The 16,177-nt window shown below is 34.7% G+C and overlaps 1 protein-coding gene across 2 annotated transcripts in view; it reads right to left on the bottom strand.

Moving 5' to 3' along the window:
- The window catches only part of LOC135847117 (hemicentin-1-like), a 577,043-nt gene extending 562,764 nt beyond the window's left edge, over positions 1–14,279 (bottom strand). The window contains exons 1-2 of one of the 2 annotated variants that reach the window (XM_065366543.1): positions 14,071–14,279; positions 13,759–13,944 (exon numbers count right to left, since the gene is read on the bottom strand). The gene's annotated coding sequence lies outside the window, so the exon portion shown is untranslated. Of the gene's footprint in view, positions 1–13,758; positions 13,945–14,027 lie in introns of both variants that reach the window. The other variant, XM_065366544.1, reaches the window with a different exon arrangement.
- Between the last annotated feature and the right edge of the window lie 1,898 nt (positions 14,280–16,177).

Here is a 16,177-nt window from a genome sequence, read left to right on the forward strand (position 1 = left end):
TTATAAGTTTTTTCAACTGGCAACACTACTAACTCAGTTTTTCGCGTTTTTCTCAAAATCGTTTATGGTGGCAAATGTGAGTTTTGATTCTCAGCTCCTCACTTTTTTTCAGAAAATTATTTAGTATGGTAAGGGACCTTCAAAAATGCTGAAAAATTGATTTTTCATACAATTTGTCCCTCTTGATGGGTCAATTTTGGTCAAAAAATTTTTTCCTCTCACTGTCAAGCCAAACGTACGTGGATTAAGTTGATCAATTTTTTTAAGGTTTGCAATTTCCATTGAAAAATATAAATTAAGTAAGTATGCAATTTTAGGATTTTTTTCAACGTTATTGAATTTTGGTAAGATTTGTTGAACACGACTGTTATGGTACATTTTGGATTTGAAATACTTAGATTTCGTTAAGATTTTTGAAAATTGAAATTGAAAATTAAAATTTGTATTTTCTGCAATTACTGATTTCACGCTAAGCTTCTGAAGAATTTCTGGATATTTTGCCCATTCTCGGAAACTTTTTGTAAGTTTGACTTGCAATATTTTCATTTTGAAGGATTTTTCTCACCAAGCATTCTGGAAACGTGTATAAATTGGAAAGAATGTGAGAATTGTAACTGAATCGCTCTGATCTCAATTTGAATTTGTTTGGTATTTTTTTATTCACAGAGCTCAAGATTACAATCCTTGCTAACTACAGTAATATGTCACAAATTTCGCATAATTTTGCTAAAAAAAAAATATGCGAAAAAATACTTGTTTTTCAAGTTTCTTTTTTAAATACGTAAGAACCTTTTGCAGCCAAAATTTTAATTTTATGGATCTTCTAGCCAAAATAGCACATCATTAGTTTGGGTTACATAATCAACACTCAATGAAAGATCAGGTCCACAGGGTTGCACAGGGCTGGACCCATTGAACACGTGGTCTACCGAGATATCCAATTTTAGCCCCCTGATTTTGGGCTCCTCAATTAATCAGCCAAATTTTTTTCTCCCCTTTTATAAAGTGCAGGACACTGAGAATAAAAATTCATTCAGAAATTTATTAAGCGGCCCAGTTTTTACCTCATCGGCCCAAATACGTCGCGGCCCACCGAGATTTTCTCGGTAACTCAGTGGGTGAGTCCGGGCCTGGGGTTGCAGCCATCATTGAAAAAGCATTTGAGGAAAAGAAATACTGTTCTGCAGCATTTCTTGATGTAGCATAAGCATTTGACCGAGTATCTAATTAATGCTGGAGAGCCTCAGGGTAGTGTTCTGGGACCAATCCTGTATTTAATTGCAATTTTATCAGTTCACTCATCCCAAGCCCAAGCAACAGAGAATCTACAAAAAGCCCTTGATGAAATCTCAAGATGAGCAGATCAGTGGAAAATCAAGCCAAATGAGCAAAGGTCAACTCATGTTACATTTGCTCAGAGAAAATGTGATGTTCAATATACAGTCTACATTAAACAGAATGACAGTTGCCAGCCATGCTAAATATCTGGGTATTCATCTTGACTCTGCTCTTATCTGGAGGCACCATATTGACCCAAAGAAAACTCAAATCAACCTGAAACTCCGCCAAATGTACTGATTGATTGGACATCATTCAAAAATGAAGATTGAGGGTAAAAGGCTAATTTATCAAACGATAATTAAACCAGTATGCACATATGGGATACAGTTATGGGGATGTGCTAAAGCATCAGATCAAAAAATCATGCAAACTGTTCAAAACAAAATTCTCCAAACAATTACAAGTGCAAGATGGTTTCAAACAAATGAAGCACAGCATAAGGATCTTGAGACAATGTGGGTAGATGAAGTTGTTAGAGAATATGTAACAAAGCATGAGAAACGACTTTAACATACTTGTTTGCAAAAATCTGTCTTTATAGCTTTTTTTATGAAATTGAGTAGATATCCTGGAGTAAATCTGGTTAGCACGACTTGCACGATTACATCAGTGTAGTATATACGACTGAATCGTCACAGCGCAATAAAGTTCCATACCTGACGCGCTTTTCCCACAATCCCAAGTCCAAACATGGTTGAAATTTGTTTACAAACGAAGTACACTGTTTCGTGGTGTTATTGTTGAGACATTTATAGTAGGATATCGGACGAAAGAGCACACCCCACCGATAACGACGTTTTATAGCAGGGTGCGAAAAAGATAGACTGATGGAGAAATGAAGAGCAGGGAGTATAGAGAATGAGCTTGTTGTATATTCCAGTTCAAAGGCGCAGCCACTACACACGAAGTTGTGCGAGTATATTGATAGAACTGTCGGTTAGTTTGCGGTTTAGTAAATATTCGCCAATTCCGTTGAGGTTACTTTATGTCTAATAAGCGGATTATAATAAACATTACAATTGAACGCGAATTAAGTTAAATTTGCGCATATATTACAATTAATTTTACGGGGGTATACCTCTACATATACACGAGCGATGTATCTACGATAATAAAATTTCATAGTCGGGTGAACGAATTGGTGACACGGAGGGGGATGGAACTCTCGCTCGCACATATGCATTTATACTGAATACTCCTACTCGTACTCGTACCTATAGCCTACGCAGAGTACAACATATGTTAGAAGTTCCCTTCGGTGTTGCCTTAAATGTCTATACGCAGGCCTTATGGGGTACCACAATATGCAAAGGTAACATATATAACACGGATAGCGTTACGTTAGGTACATATTTCACCATGTACCTATCTACCTACCTATGTATGTACTTATTGCTAGAGCTGAGCTCGTACAGTATATTTCAAAATATGAGTATTAAATAAATCGTAAAATTGACGCGTTCGTCTCGTCCGTGCTAGCTCGTTTGTTTAACTCGCTTTTCGCGCAAATTCCATACGAACACTCGACGTTTCAAGCCTTTTGTCATTTTACCGACAATTGCAGACTATTATATGAGTGAAAAGATCTCTCGTATGTGTATAGTTATTAAGTACCTACTCGTACCATTTACCTACTTATTTATACGAGTTGTCAAGAATTCGTTTGGATGTGCCCTGTACCAGAGCAGCAATTGCGTAATTAAACCAGGTTAATTTTCATCCTTTCCCGGATTAATTATTGAAAGATAGGTGATTCGAGTAATCGACTGTTTCTCTTCTCCTCGCTTAGTTGATTATTAGGGACTATGTGAGCGCTCCTCCTGGCGCAGAACACCTTCGTCATTATACGTGCATGAAATTGCGTTAAGTACGTTAATCAAATTCATATTGGGATACTCGTATGTAGTTTCGAGTGCATTATAGACTTATGCGATTTATATGAGCTGCAGGTGCAGGAGATTCAAAGTTTCTCTGTGGGTCCGCATTTTGTGGCAGGCACGTCAAAACATGGGGATTGCGTAATTTTAATATTTTATACTTCCTGTAGAATGGTTTTGGATTTGAGATCGCCTCTTTAGTTCCCAAAAACAATTTTTTCCTCACATTAGCGTTCATATTTTTCACAATCAAAGAAAGAATCACTTGAAGTGACATGCTCAGATTCGAACGAGATTGAGCATGGATCAAAGCAGTACATTCTAAAACCTCCCAAACTAAAATTTTAGTGATTTAAAAAAAATTCAAATTCAAATTTGAAAATTTATTACGTCAAGATTATTACACGATTTAACATTCCAACTACAAAAACAACCACTTGTAAACAATGTGGACAATTCTGGAGGCTTCGACAAATTTTAAATCATCTCTAAGGATTTTGAATTGTTTTAAAAGGACCAAACAGAAAACTTGAATACGATACGTATAGGTCTATAGGTCTAGCCGTCTAGGTCTAATTCAAATCTGTTTTTGATTAGGTAGTTTAATTACATATTGAAAAAGTATCCCTGATTTTTGTCAATTTCAACCAGATGGTTCAAGTAAATTCATGCAAATGTTTTGTCAGCTCAAAATTCCAGTCAGTGGGCACTGGGCACTCAACATTTAATGGCTGGCTTCATAAAAACCAGGCTTGCACTCAATTTGTTCCAAAAAAGTGACTTTATCAACCAAATAAGTTCGAAAAAAAAACTCGCGCATTTAGCGTGAGAAGACCGACTTTTCTTCAAAATAAAAATCTGATTTCCAGGTGAATCATTTGCGAACGAATCGATTTGTATAAGTGGCTCGTTCGCAAACGAATCGATTCATTTACTCAATTTTTGAATTTTGACGAATCATTCGCGAACGAATTGATTCGTATAAAAGATTCGTTCGCGAACGAATCGATTCATTTACTCAATCTTTGGAGAATCATTCAAGAACGAATTAAATCATTTATTGTGAATCATTCACAAACGAATTGGTTCGTGTAAGTGACTCATTCGCGAACGAATTGATTCATAAACTAAAGAATTGATCGATTCGTTGGTGAATGGTTCTTTAATTCGTTCACGAATGATTCGTCAAAAATTGAGGGTCGTATTAGTACTCTGTAGGAATCGTGCACAATTCTAGAAGAAGGTATCTAACTACCTAGTACTTACCTACCTATGTCTTTCAGAAATTTTTACCAAAAATATAAAACTTTTTTCGAAATTCCCAGCAAAAAAGTGAGAATATTCGCAATTTTTGACCCTGTTTTTTTAAAGAAAAAAAAAGCATCTTGATAGTATCAATAACGAATGAATAATTTGCAAACACCGCTTATTCAGCGGTACAGTTTCGAAGCTCTGTCTTTATCTAAAATTTTCAAAGTCTCGTTTGCTGCCAAAAATTGGAAAAAATTTGAAGAAGTTCTACATGTTTCTCGAAATTACCAAAAGTTGTCGAAAAATCCCAATTTTTCCTGTAATTGTAAAAGTCTTGATTGAGTTTCATTAATAATTATTAATGTTTATTAGACTTTTCTTTTTTTGGAAATTTTTTTCACATCTTTGATTGAAATGTTCAGGTTTTTTTTGTGATTTTCTCCTTTTGCTCACGTTTTGTAAATTTTTTAAGCTAGGTACCTTTTTCGAACTTTTTCGGTTCTACATAGTCGGGAGCCCGCATAAGGATCACCTGCACCCCCTGCCGATTCTCCGGGACACCTGTTTCTTAAAGGGGAAGTCCTAGGGAACATTTCTAGCCCTTGTCCTCAAAAAAAAGTGGCCCTACTTACAAAATGGCGGCCATTTTGATTGACAGGTCAGCCGAAATCGCAGGTTTTGCGTTCCAATATAGGACTTTCACGGAATTTTTTAAACTGCACAATGGTAGATCGAAAGAGCAGGCAAAAATTCATCACCTGTCAAAATTTCAAGTGCTAAAGTGCCTTTTTCGACTTTTGGTGAATTTTCAAAAATCAAATTTTGGCCAAAATGTGAGAAAAATCAAAATTTTACCAAATTGACCTAGAAAGCTGAAATTTGAGATATATCCTATTTTCGATCTGCCAAATCGATTCGAAACTGTTTCAAACGGTTTTGAGCAGTTCTGGAGCCTCCAGCAGATTTTTGAAACTCGAAATGCTCACAAAATTTCATCAAAAGGAGTTGGAAAGCCGAAATTCATTCTGCAAACTAATTTCAAAACGATATGAAGTCGACTGCAGGTGATTTTCAAGTCGTTTTGGAGCCTCCAGCGATTTTTTGAAAATTACTGGAGTCTCCAGTAGATTTTTGAATTGAAATTTCCCCAAAATTTCATCAAATCGGGTTAGCAAGCCGAAATTTACTCTGCCAACTAATTTTAATATAATATGAAGTCGACTGCATGGTGGTTTCAAGTGGTTTTGAAACTTCCAGCTACTTTTTTAGAAATTTCAATTCTCCTAAAAACGCGATGAAACTTTTTAAAAAGTCACTGGTGGCTCCAAAATTACTTGAACTCGCCTGAAGTCGTCTTCAGAGGGTGTTAAAATTGAAGTGCAGAGTTAATTTCAGCTTTCCATCACCATTTGATGAAATTTTGGGGAAATTTAAAGTTTCAAAAATCTACTGGAAGCTCCAGTAATTTTCAAAAAATCGCTGGAGGCTGCAAAACGACTTGAAAATCACCTGCAGTCGACTTCATAGCGTATTGAAATTTGTTTGCAGAATGAATTTCGGCTTTCCAACTCCATTTGATGAAATTTTGTGAGAATTTCGAGTTTCAAAAAATCTGCTGGAGGCTCCAGTAATTTTCAAAAAATCGCTGGAGGCTCCAAAACGCCTTGAAAATTACCTGCAGTCTACTTCATATCGTATTGAAATTAGTTTGCAGAATGAATTTTGGCTTTCCAACTCCATTTGATGAAATTTTGTAAGAATTTCGAGTTTCAAAAATCTGCTAGAAGCTCCAGAACTGCTCAAAACCGTTTGAAACAGTTTCCAATCGATTTTGCAAGTCGAAAATAGGATATATCCCAAATTTCAGACTTTTAGATCAATTTGGTAAAATTTTTGATTTTTTCTCACATTTTGGCAAAAATTTGATTTTTGAAAATTCACCAAAAGTCGAAAAAGGCACTTTAGCACTTGAAATTTTGACAGGTGATGAATTTTTGCCTGCTCTTTCGATCTACCTTTGTGCAGTTTAAAAAATTCCGTGAAAGTCCTATGTTGGAACGCAAAACCTGCGATTTTGGCTGACCTGTCAATCAAAATGGCCGCCATTTTGTAAGTAGGGCAACTTTTTTTTTGAGGACAAGGGCTAGAAATGTTCCTTAGGACTTCCCCTTTAAGGAAAAAGTTGTCCCGGAGAATCGGCAGGGGTTGCAGGTGATCCTTTTGCGGGCCCCCCGACTAACAGTTACTCACTGTTTGTCTTGTTTTTGTTTTGGAAAGAATTCAGTACGAGCCTTGGAAACCTGAAAACTCTGTAGGCTTTATACTTTTACTCTCACCTCCCACACCTGGCGTTAAGAAGCAAAGTCGAGACGTTTTGAAAAATTTTCGAGCCTTCTGCATACGTGCGTAGTTGGTTCAAACCTCACGAAATTTCATCGCATGAAGTTTGAAACTTTGAAAAATGATGTGTAGTTGGTCAAGTAGGTAACAAACAGTTCCTGATCGCGTTTATTGGTGCCAAAGTTTATTTGGACTCAGTTTAAAACTTTTTTGGGGGGAATCTGGAATTTCCAAAATGCCGTCGAAGGCCACAGAATAGCTTGAAATCGCGTAAAGTCGACCCAGCAGATCACAGAAAGGTATAAACCAAAATACATAGCACTTAGAAATTCTCTTTATAGATTTTATGGCTTGAATAGGTACGTACAATGCAAAGCACAGATATCACAATTTCGGTCATCTTGCTGATGAATAAGAATTTTTGCGTGAAAAACACGATTTTTTCGCATAAGGGTCGAGGGGAAGAAAGGGGTGAGGGAAATTTTTCATCTCTGAAATTCAAATATCAGCAGACTCATTGAAAAAAGCAGTTCAAGTTTCAACATTTCCGCTCAATTGAGTACTTTCTCCCTTTTAGGTCCAAATTAAATTTTTTAAAATTTCCCGAAATTCGTGACTGGTGGAATATTTTTTCTGTATTTTTGATCTGCGAATAGCTTTGTCTGGTTCTGAAATTCGTTTTCAGTTCGGATACCTCTCTTGTCAACGGATTACTCGTTAAGATCTGATAATTTTAAATTCCATTTAATCTTCTTAAAATTGCATTAAGTTTGAATTTAAAATCAGAATTTTCTATTAGCTGCTGTCTTATAAGTACTTCGCAGGTGAGGTGACTTTCTTACATTAAGTACGTAATTTCATCCAAACCTGTGGCCAATTCATTCGATCACATTCGAAGACAGTTGCACATTCCTATAGTTGTACTAAATGATTTATTCGAGAACGAGCATTAATGGAGGTGTAGTTTTATAACTGCTTGCATTATCCTGTCATTTTCTAATTTCACATCGTACATGTAATTTCCAATTGCTCAAGTTTGCAAAGTGATGTAACTTTGGAGTTCTAAACGATAACTCCGAGAGAGTATTGTTTTGAGTGAAAGCTACGAACTGCGAATTTAAACTGTTCAACAATTCGAAAACGCTGGTTGACTTCATTTATACTTATACTTATTTCGTTTGTTAATAAACGTGCTACGAATGTGTCTCTGCACTTATTTCGACGTCTTGCCAGAGTGCCAGAGTGAGAAAAAGTTGTGTAATTTCACATTATACTCGTAGATACGAATGAATGTTTAATTAAGAAGTGATGAAATATTTCGTCGCTGGGTTTTGGAAATGTAGTTCGAATACTTATGTTGTATAATAAAATCGATTCATTCGAAAGATAATAACACCGATTTGGCGTTTTTTTTTCTTTTTCTTTTTCGTTTATATCGTTAAAAATTAACGCCCTTTTTCTATAGTAAAAAGCGGCGATTACGCACTCTTTCACGAAACATCGAATTACACGGCTTATATTTCTAGTAAAATTATTATGACCGTTATTATTACCATATCTCAACGGAATACTTTTCCACATAATTTATGAAAGTTTTTCAAAACTCTGAAAGGAAGTGCAGTTTTGCAAAACTGAAAACAACAATAAAATAACCATAACAGTCTCAGTGTCTGAGATTCTATCTGCTATTGTTCTTCAAGCTTTTTTGTCAATAAATTTTAAAACTTTTTCTCTCTACCCAGGAAACCGATAAGTTCGATTTTTGAGACGCTACCATCCCTTCCCTCTTCGCCATTTTTTCTCCACCGCTAAAGTCGAGTATAAAAAATTTTTTAAATATATCTTCCATTGATATATGAGAAGTGTGAATTCTCTACTACTTTTTTTTTCCTCGCCCGCAAATACACCAGAAACTCGCAGAATGCATCGTGTAGTCGTTCCTCTATACATACTACGAGTATAGTTTTCAAGCTGAATTTATCGCGATTTTATGGTAAAACGTTTTGGAAAAACCTTATCGCCGTAATATTTTCCGATAGTTTGGTATTCGCGCGCTATTGCTTTCCTATGTAAATGTCATCGAGATAGGTGATTAGACGCGTGTATCGATGCCTTCTCTCTACTTTCAAATTATACTACTATATACTTTGCTTTATTTTTTATTTATTTTTTTCCACTCGCGAAGTGGTGTTTAATTTTTTTTTTACAACTAGGATCTCATTTTTTATTGAGATTTTTTTTTTTTATCGAAGGAGTCATTTTATATTGGGTTTTCTTTTTTTTTGTACAGTAGTTTGATGTAATTCGTTGGGTTTTTTTTGTGAGATGGAAGGGGGTATGTGTTGTATTACTTTGCAACGTTTCGTTGAAATTTTTTTCAGCGTTTGGTGGTTTTAAAGATCTTAAGTCCTTGAAATTTTTTGAGGGGTGTTTACTGATTATGAGTTTTTAATTCAAATGAGCCTACAGTTGTGTTGATAAAGCATATCATGCAAAATTTCACATTTCATATCCTATTAATGTAGGTCTAAATCAATTGAGAAAAGTCGAAGTTTTTGAAAGAGATACTTAGCTCCCCCGCCGTTTTACTACATATTATGGTTCCTGCAACACACTCCTGGAAACACCCTCAATTAATGGGATTGAGGGAGTGAATAGAGTCTGAATGTGAATTTTGATTCAAATTGCAATTTTTATAAGTTAGTGAAGGAGCTGTAAGGGCGAGGGGAGGAAATGGAAACTGATAAGGATAGCGTTCATTTGTCAAAATCTCTGTTTTGAGGCAACAGATAACGAGTTCGGCGATATTTCATCGATTGACGGAAGTTTTTTGGGGTGAAATGAGGTAGAGAGTGAGACTGGAGAAAAATTGATATGTGGCAATTTTTTGGACTGATATCTCTAAATACCTATTTATGTAGGTACATATAATAATGTTTTTCATTTTTTTTTGTAGGAGTGGTGAAAGTGAAAATGATGAGGTAGAGGTGAGGAGGGCGAGACCAGGAAAAATTAATCTTTATTGCAATTTTCCATTCTCTTCAAAGACAAAAAAATGATCAAGTCGATTTTTGTTTGTTTGACTGATGATCAATGTTCAAAAAAAAATTTCGTGATTTCGTCCGTGCCACAATAATTAAATTTCATTATGCAATTTTCACTGAATTTTGTCAAATTTGGGAACAGTTTCGTAATTCGTTTCTAGTTTAGATCGCTTGTATTCAACAATTGACCCATAAAAGATTTGTAAACCAACCCCCTCTCCCAGGACATGAATGACATGATGGTTAAAGAATGTTCATAAAATGTTCATCTAGAATCAATTAGGATTACCTAGTACATGCTATGAAAAATTTCAAGTGAAACATGTTCGAATTATATCAAGGTAAGGTAGCGTGGGGGTGATTGCAAAAATGGGGTAATTGCAAAATTATGACCTCGTGCAAAAAAATATCAATTTTCTGGTTGTGCCAACTAGGGGGTGTCGAAGCAACAACCTTCACCGACATATTCACCTGGTCACAACTCGCGGGGTTCAACTTGTCGCTCCGTATAGCAAACACTTTAATCAAAGCATGTTGAAACCACTCATAAGTAAAGTGAGAGGTGTTTTTTTTTAAAAAATGCATGTGAAATAGAAAAAACTGTCAATTTATCTGGAATTTTCACGACTTAGGGCCATGAAGGATTCAAGTTTAAGGTAAGATATCGCAATTTGAAATATTTTTAAAATTTCTGCTGTAAATTGCGTTTTTGCAATTACCCCAGAAAAAATCGACTCGGGGTAGTTGCAAAAACGATTTTTTTTTCATTTTTGCATTTACCACAAATATTTTTTTGCCCTAAATAACTTGAAAATGGTTCGAAATTACAAAAAAAATTAACTTCCACGGTCACATGATGAGTTACACGTTAGAGAAGTGATTAACAGTTTTACTGAATTTTAAAATTATTGCTCCTTTTTAATGTTTTACTAATATATTTGACGAAAAATGTATTTCTATGACGAGTTTATTACATAAAAAAACATCAGAAATGGTCAATAGTTAATTTTTTGTTCATTTTAGCGAGTTTTTTTAAAAAAAAATTTCAACATTTTTTCACTCCCCTAAAAATTTGTTTGGGAAGTGTAAAAGTTATCGAATTTTTAACCGAATCAAGACCACGAATACATCAAAAGTTAGCAAATGACAAGTAGAATACAGTGAGTGTGTTGAAAATGCAAAAAAATGAAAAAATATAAAAAATATCGCCCACTTTTGCATTTACCCCAGTGCAAAAGTCGATTTTCAAATTTCCAAATTTCAATTTTCTCCACGATTTGTGGACCAAATTGTACTTAAATTTTACCATTGATAGAGAACCCCCTGAAGTATAAGTTGCACAAATTTCAGCTTCATCCGTGCAATAGTCTTCTCACGGCGCCCTCTCAAAGTGTCACTAATCAAATAGTGCTTTGCAATTACCCCCACTCTACCTTAGTTGATTGAAAGATAGGGAGGTGGCACTCGAATACTTTTCAAGTACATATACATACAACCTAATTTTTTTTCAATTTTTAAAAATTAGATTTCTCAAAATCTTGGGCTTGGGCTCACTCATCGAGACAGGAAGAAAAGGATAATGTTGATAATTTCTCGTTTCATTCATAAATTGCTAAAAATTGTCGCTTTTTTGCAAAAAAAATTTAAGTCACTTTCTTTGTTTAAATTGTTGTCCTAAAATATTGTTTTTCTGCCAACAATTTTCAAAAGTTCGTTTTAATAAAATTACCAGTCTCGCTTATGCCTAAAATTGCGAAAAAGTTCCGAGTTTTTTGCCAATAATTGCCGAAACAACCTGTTTTTTACTAAAAAAATTTCCAATAAGACTCACTTTTTTTCTAAAAAATACTAAAAAGCTCTGTCTTGTGCTAAAATCGATGTAGAGCTGCTTTAGATCAAAAATAGCAAAAGGGCTTGCCTTTGGTAAAAATTGTAAAAAAAAAACTGTAGTTCTTTTTTTGCCAAAAACGGCTTCAAATTTTCGCTTTGCTGCAAGAAATTCCAAAAAGTTGAAATTGTTTCAAAAATTGTCCGAACGTCTTTTCTTTTTTCGAGAAATATAGCTAAAAAGCCAGATCTTTTTCTGAAGTAATTGTCGAAGTCTCTCGTTTCTTACCAAACAATATTTTTGCTAAGATTTTTAAATTCTTGCTTTTTTCCAAAAATTTCCAATGAGGTTTCACTTTTTCTCAGAAATCAGCAAGAAGTCTCTCTTAATCAGAGGTTATCAAAGAGTCCTACCATCCTGCCCTTTACTTAAGTACATATAAAATGGTCAAAATCAGACTGCTGAAATTGCCAACGTCTGGCTTTCTGCCAAAAATAAAAGAGGTCTCGATTTTTTCCTAAGATTCGTAAAAGTGAAACAAAGTGAAACGAAATGAAAAATAAAAATCGCACATCTCGATTCAAATGAATTTAAAAGGTTTCAAATGTTTCAATAATTTGGAAGTTTCGGAAAAATTGAGAAAAATACAAGCAGATAAATGTGAATTTCAGGGGTGTGATGTGATAAAAATGGAATTTTTCGGCAAGTGGCCATTTTGAAAATACTTAGATATTCAGCACCAACATACAAAGTTACTAGTCTACCAGCATAATTCGTTCAGAATTTCGAATCAAATCTCATATCTCTCATTTTTAGTTTAAATAATTTAAAAATTGAGCTTTCGATTAAAAAGTCTAGTCAAGAGAACGACAAATTTAGCATCAACATCGAGGAACAAAAAAACTCGCATTACTACAGTAAAAGAATCATGACTCATCGGCAATCCACATTCAGAAAAAACGAGACCAAAGAAACGAATACCGACAGTCATACGTCATTTCCAATACCTACTTTCAGCACGATTAGCAAAGAGAACGCGAGCTTTGAAAAAAGGCAAAACCAGCAGACCAGCACAAAACAACCATGACTCATGAGCAACGCTTATTCTCTTAAAGGGCGAGATGCGAGATAACAAAAATTACGAAATAAGGTACAATAATAGTTAATCGGAACAGGGAGTAGATAAGATAAGCTAAAAATACATCAGTTGACAATCTTCAAACATAACACCTGTCTGTCGACAATCCAAGTTACAATGTTACAAACACAAACTTAACAACCTTCATCAAGCTCCATAATTGATTTCAAATTCAAATCACTCGTCGTCGAGGAATTTCTAAACATTTTCACCGACAAACCATTAGGTACACTTGGATTTAACTGGACCCCTTCACGAATGAAATATTAAACTCAACGAAAACGAACGTCTGGCAAATGTAGAAATTAAACGTTATTTTTAAGTTATTTTCACTCGAACCGACGAAAATTCCCGTTCGAATTCGAATATCTACCCCGCAATTTCCATCGAAATTTGCTCCAAAAAGGAAATTGAATGCAATAACGTACCTATAGACATGAGACAAACACCGAAACATGTAAAACAAAAGCAAGAAAACTTCATTTACATTGGTACTTTTGCACAATCTACGACCGAAGTAAAAATAAGTACGTAGTTTTAAAGCAGTACCGCATTTTATATCGTACCTACTACGTTTGTCATTTACGCCAACATACCTTATTTTTGGGAAAAAAAATGTACATCAATGAGAAAATTTACATCTTTTAAGAGCTGTTGAAAGAATGGACGTACTTATCTTTTTTATACTTACATATTTCAACATTACTTGAGTATCATAACGCAGCGTAATATAATATTATCATGTACTATCATCTAAAGAATGGTGTAGTTTTACGTACATTACTGAGCCAACCGGCGTAATTTAAGAGAAAAATGCTTCGAGTGAGGGGTAACTCACAAGAATCATGACTTCAATAGTGAGATTTAGGCAAATCCTGGTGTATAGTCGAGTAACATTTTAACTAATTTCAACTTTGAATAATAGCATAAGATACTTACTTCAACAGGTTGAGAATTTCACTTAAGTAGACATTGATAACCGTAGGAAGAAGATCCACACGAATATGAGACCATCGTTCTATTGGCTAGAAGAATTCGGTGTTTTACCTTTGAATTGTATTCGTCACTGCTACTTTGGATATCGAACCATTCGACTGTCACATATTGAACTTGGAAGTTGTAGAACTGACCAAAACATAAATAATTTGTAATATAGCAGATAATTGATCACAGTGAAAAATATACAATAAACTGCAGAGTAACTGTACCTATGACGCAGATGAGCAGAATATCCATTCCATAGGTACTTACTTATATACAACAAGTGGTTGTGGTTGAGACTTGATGAGCTCTGGTGAAGTGGTGAAGTGAAGGTTCTACTGCGTTGAATGACTTGATGTTTGTTTCTGTTCGATGTCATTATTCTTGGAATTATGTGGAGTAATTAAAATACACTGTTTAAATTCGATTAATCACTGAGAAGCCCGAAATTCTAACGAAATCGAAGGAATTCGCGAAAACGCAGTTCAATTTCAAACTTATTTTTGAATAAAAATATTCAATAACAGCGTAATCTTAATTTGCATATGCAATGCGTCTCGTTGTTTTAAGTATGGTTGAAATGATTCTTTTCCGTATGGGGCGTAATTACGGTTTGCACTGGCAATGTGACATTTCGGATTTCGGAATTTTGATTTTTAATTTTTTCTCAATTTTTATTAAAAAATTTTTCGTGATTCGATTTCAATTCCGATTCGGAAATTTGTGTGTTTCGATAAGGAATATGAAAGAAGAAAGTAATATTGTTTAAAAAACCAAATATTCCACTAGTACTCGAGTCGAGTCTCAACTCTCGAGGAGGAGGAGGATAGATACATAAATTTATCACAAGTTCACAAGATGACAAGATTGAATAGATAATATTTTGATTGATAGGTAATTGAAATTTGAAAGGGGCGGTTTCCACACAAGTGCAAATGCAGCTCGCTGAACTCATTTTACAGTTACCATTTCAGCAGAAATCAAAAACAAACACCTCATAGAATGGATTTGTGCAAAACAAATATTTTTGGACTTACCTCTCCCTCCTCCCTCCTCCCCTCATAGACAAATTATGCCATTAATTTTGAAAAAATATATTCATCTCAGAAACAAGTGAGTATCTATACACATGATGTAAGTAGAAGTACTTACTTTGGGGTAGAGTAAAAAAAACATAGACATGGATTTCGAATTCGACAACAGTTAATGAGAAATTGAGAAAGTTTACTTTGGGATGGCGACTACATAGAAAAATTTTAAGCCCCTACCCGTGCTGGGCACCTGTATGACTTTTTTCAGTTCGATAAAATACTCGTAAAACCAAAAAATGATCATGATTTTGCTGTTTATTACTCTGACTGAATCTGTACCTCTACCTACACTTCAAATTCTCATACTATCATCTCTGTAAATTTTTAAACTCGCTTCCTCACTCAAAAAAATTCATTAATTACCTACGTAGATTAGTGGTGTAATAAATGGTAAAAAATTACCTTGGGTGAAAAAACTGCCAAGTTACACTTGAACTAGGCTGCGTAAAAAAAAACTGAAAACTGGGAGTTCAGTTTTCAATTATTCACAGTTGTAAAATTTAAGTAAAAGTCCAGACTTTTTAGCAAGTTTTGGCGAATATTTTTCAATGAAAATTCAGACATTGGCAATTTATAGAAAAACTTGGATATTTTCACAATTCCAATCCAAATAAATTAGCGAGAGACGAAAGTGTTCAACAAATCTGGTAAAAATTCGACTTGCGATAATCTTCGACCATGCATAAATTATGTTCTATTCTGCTTCAAAGTTTTTTCAGCTTCATTTTTGAAAATTTACGTTCATCAATTTGATTTCAAACGGAAAGACCTTGCAAACTTTTTAATTTTTTGCAATAAGCAGCACTCTTTGGCAATTATTGACATTTTTGTCAAAAAAAACGAGACTTTTCCCCAAGTATTTATACAATTTTCAGCAATTTTTGGCAACGTCGACGAAAGGCGCGACTTTTTGTGATTTTTGGCATAAAGAAATACTTTGATAATTTAAATTTTTAAAGATTTTTTTCAATCTAATACGCACGTGTAAAGATGAGTCACTAAACCAATATTCAAGGTCGCTAGCAGTCATGTGGGTGAAGTGTGTTACCGCTAAATCGAAGATAACATATGTAAATAGGGTTGGTGTAGTAAAAGGGAAACCAGTTGGGCAGTTGTTTTGCAGTGAGCAAACACAACAACATGTAACAGTATTGTAGTACGTCATCGTCTGTGTAGTCACACTATGCACCACCAGTTCGTGATTTCATCTGTCAACATATTTGCATTTTGCGAGCCTGAACATTTTTACAGTACAATACATACGTATCCGTAGGTACGTACCAGAG

Source organism: Planococcus citri, chromosome 5 (genome assembly GCF_950023065.1).
Source record: "Planococcus citri chromosome 5, ihPlaCitr1.1, whole genome shotgun sequence".
NCBI lineage: Eukaryota > Metazoa > Arthropoda > Insecta > Hemiptera > Pseudococcidae > Planococcus > Planococcus citri.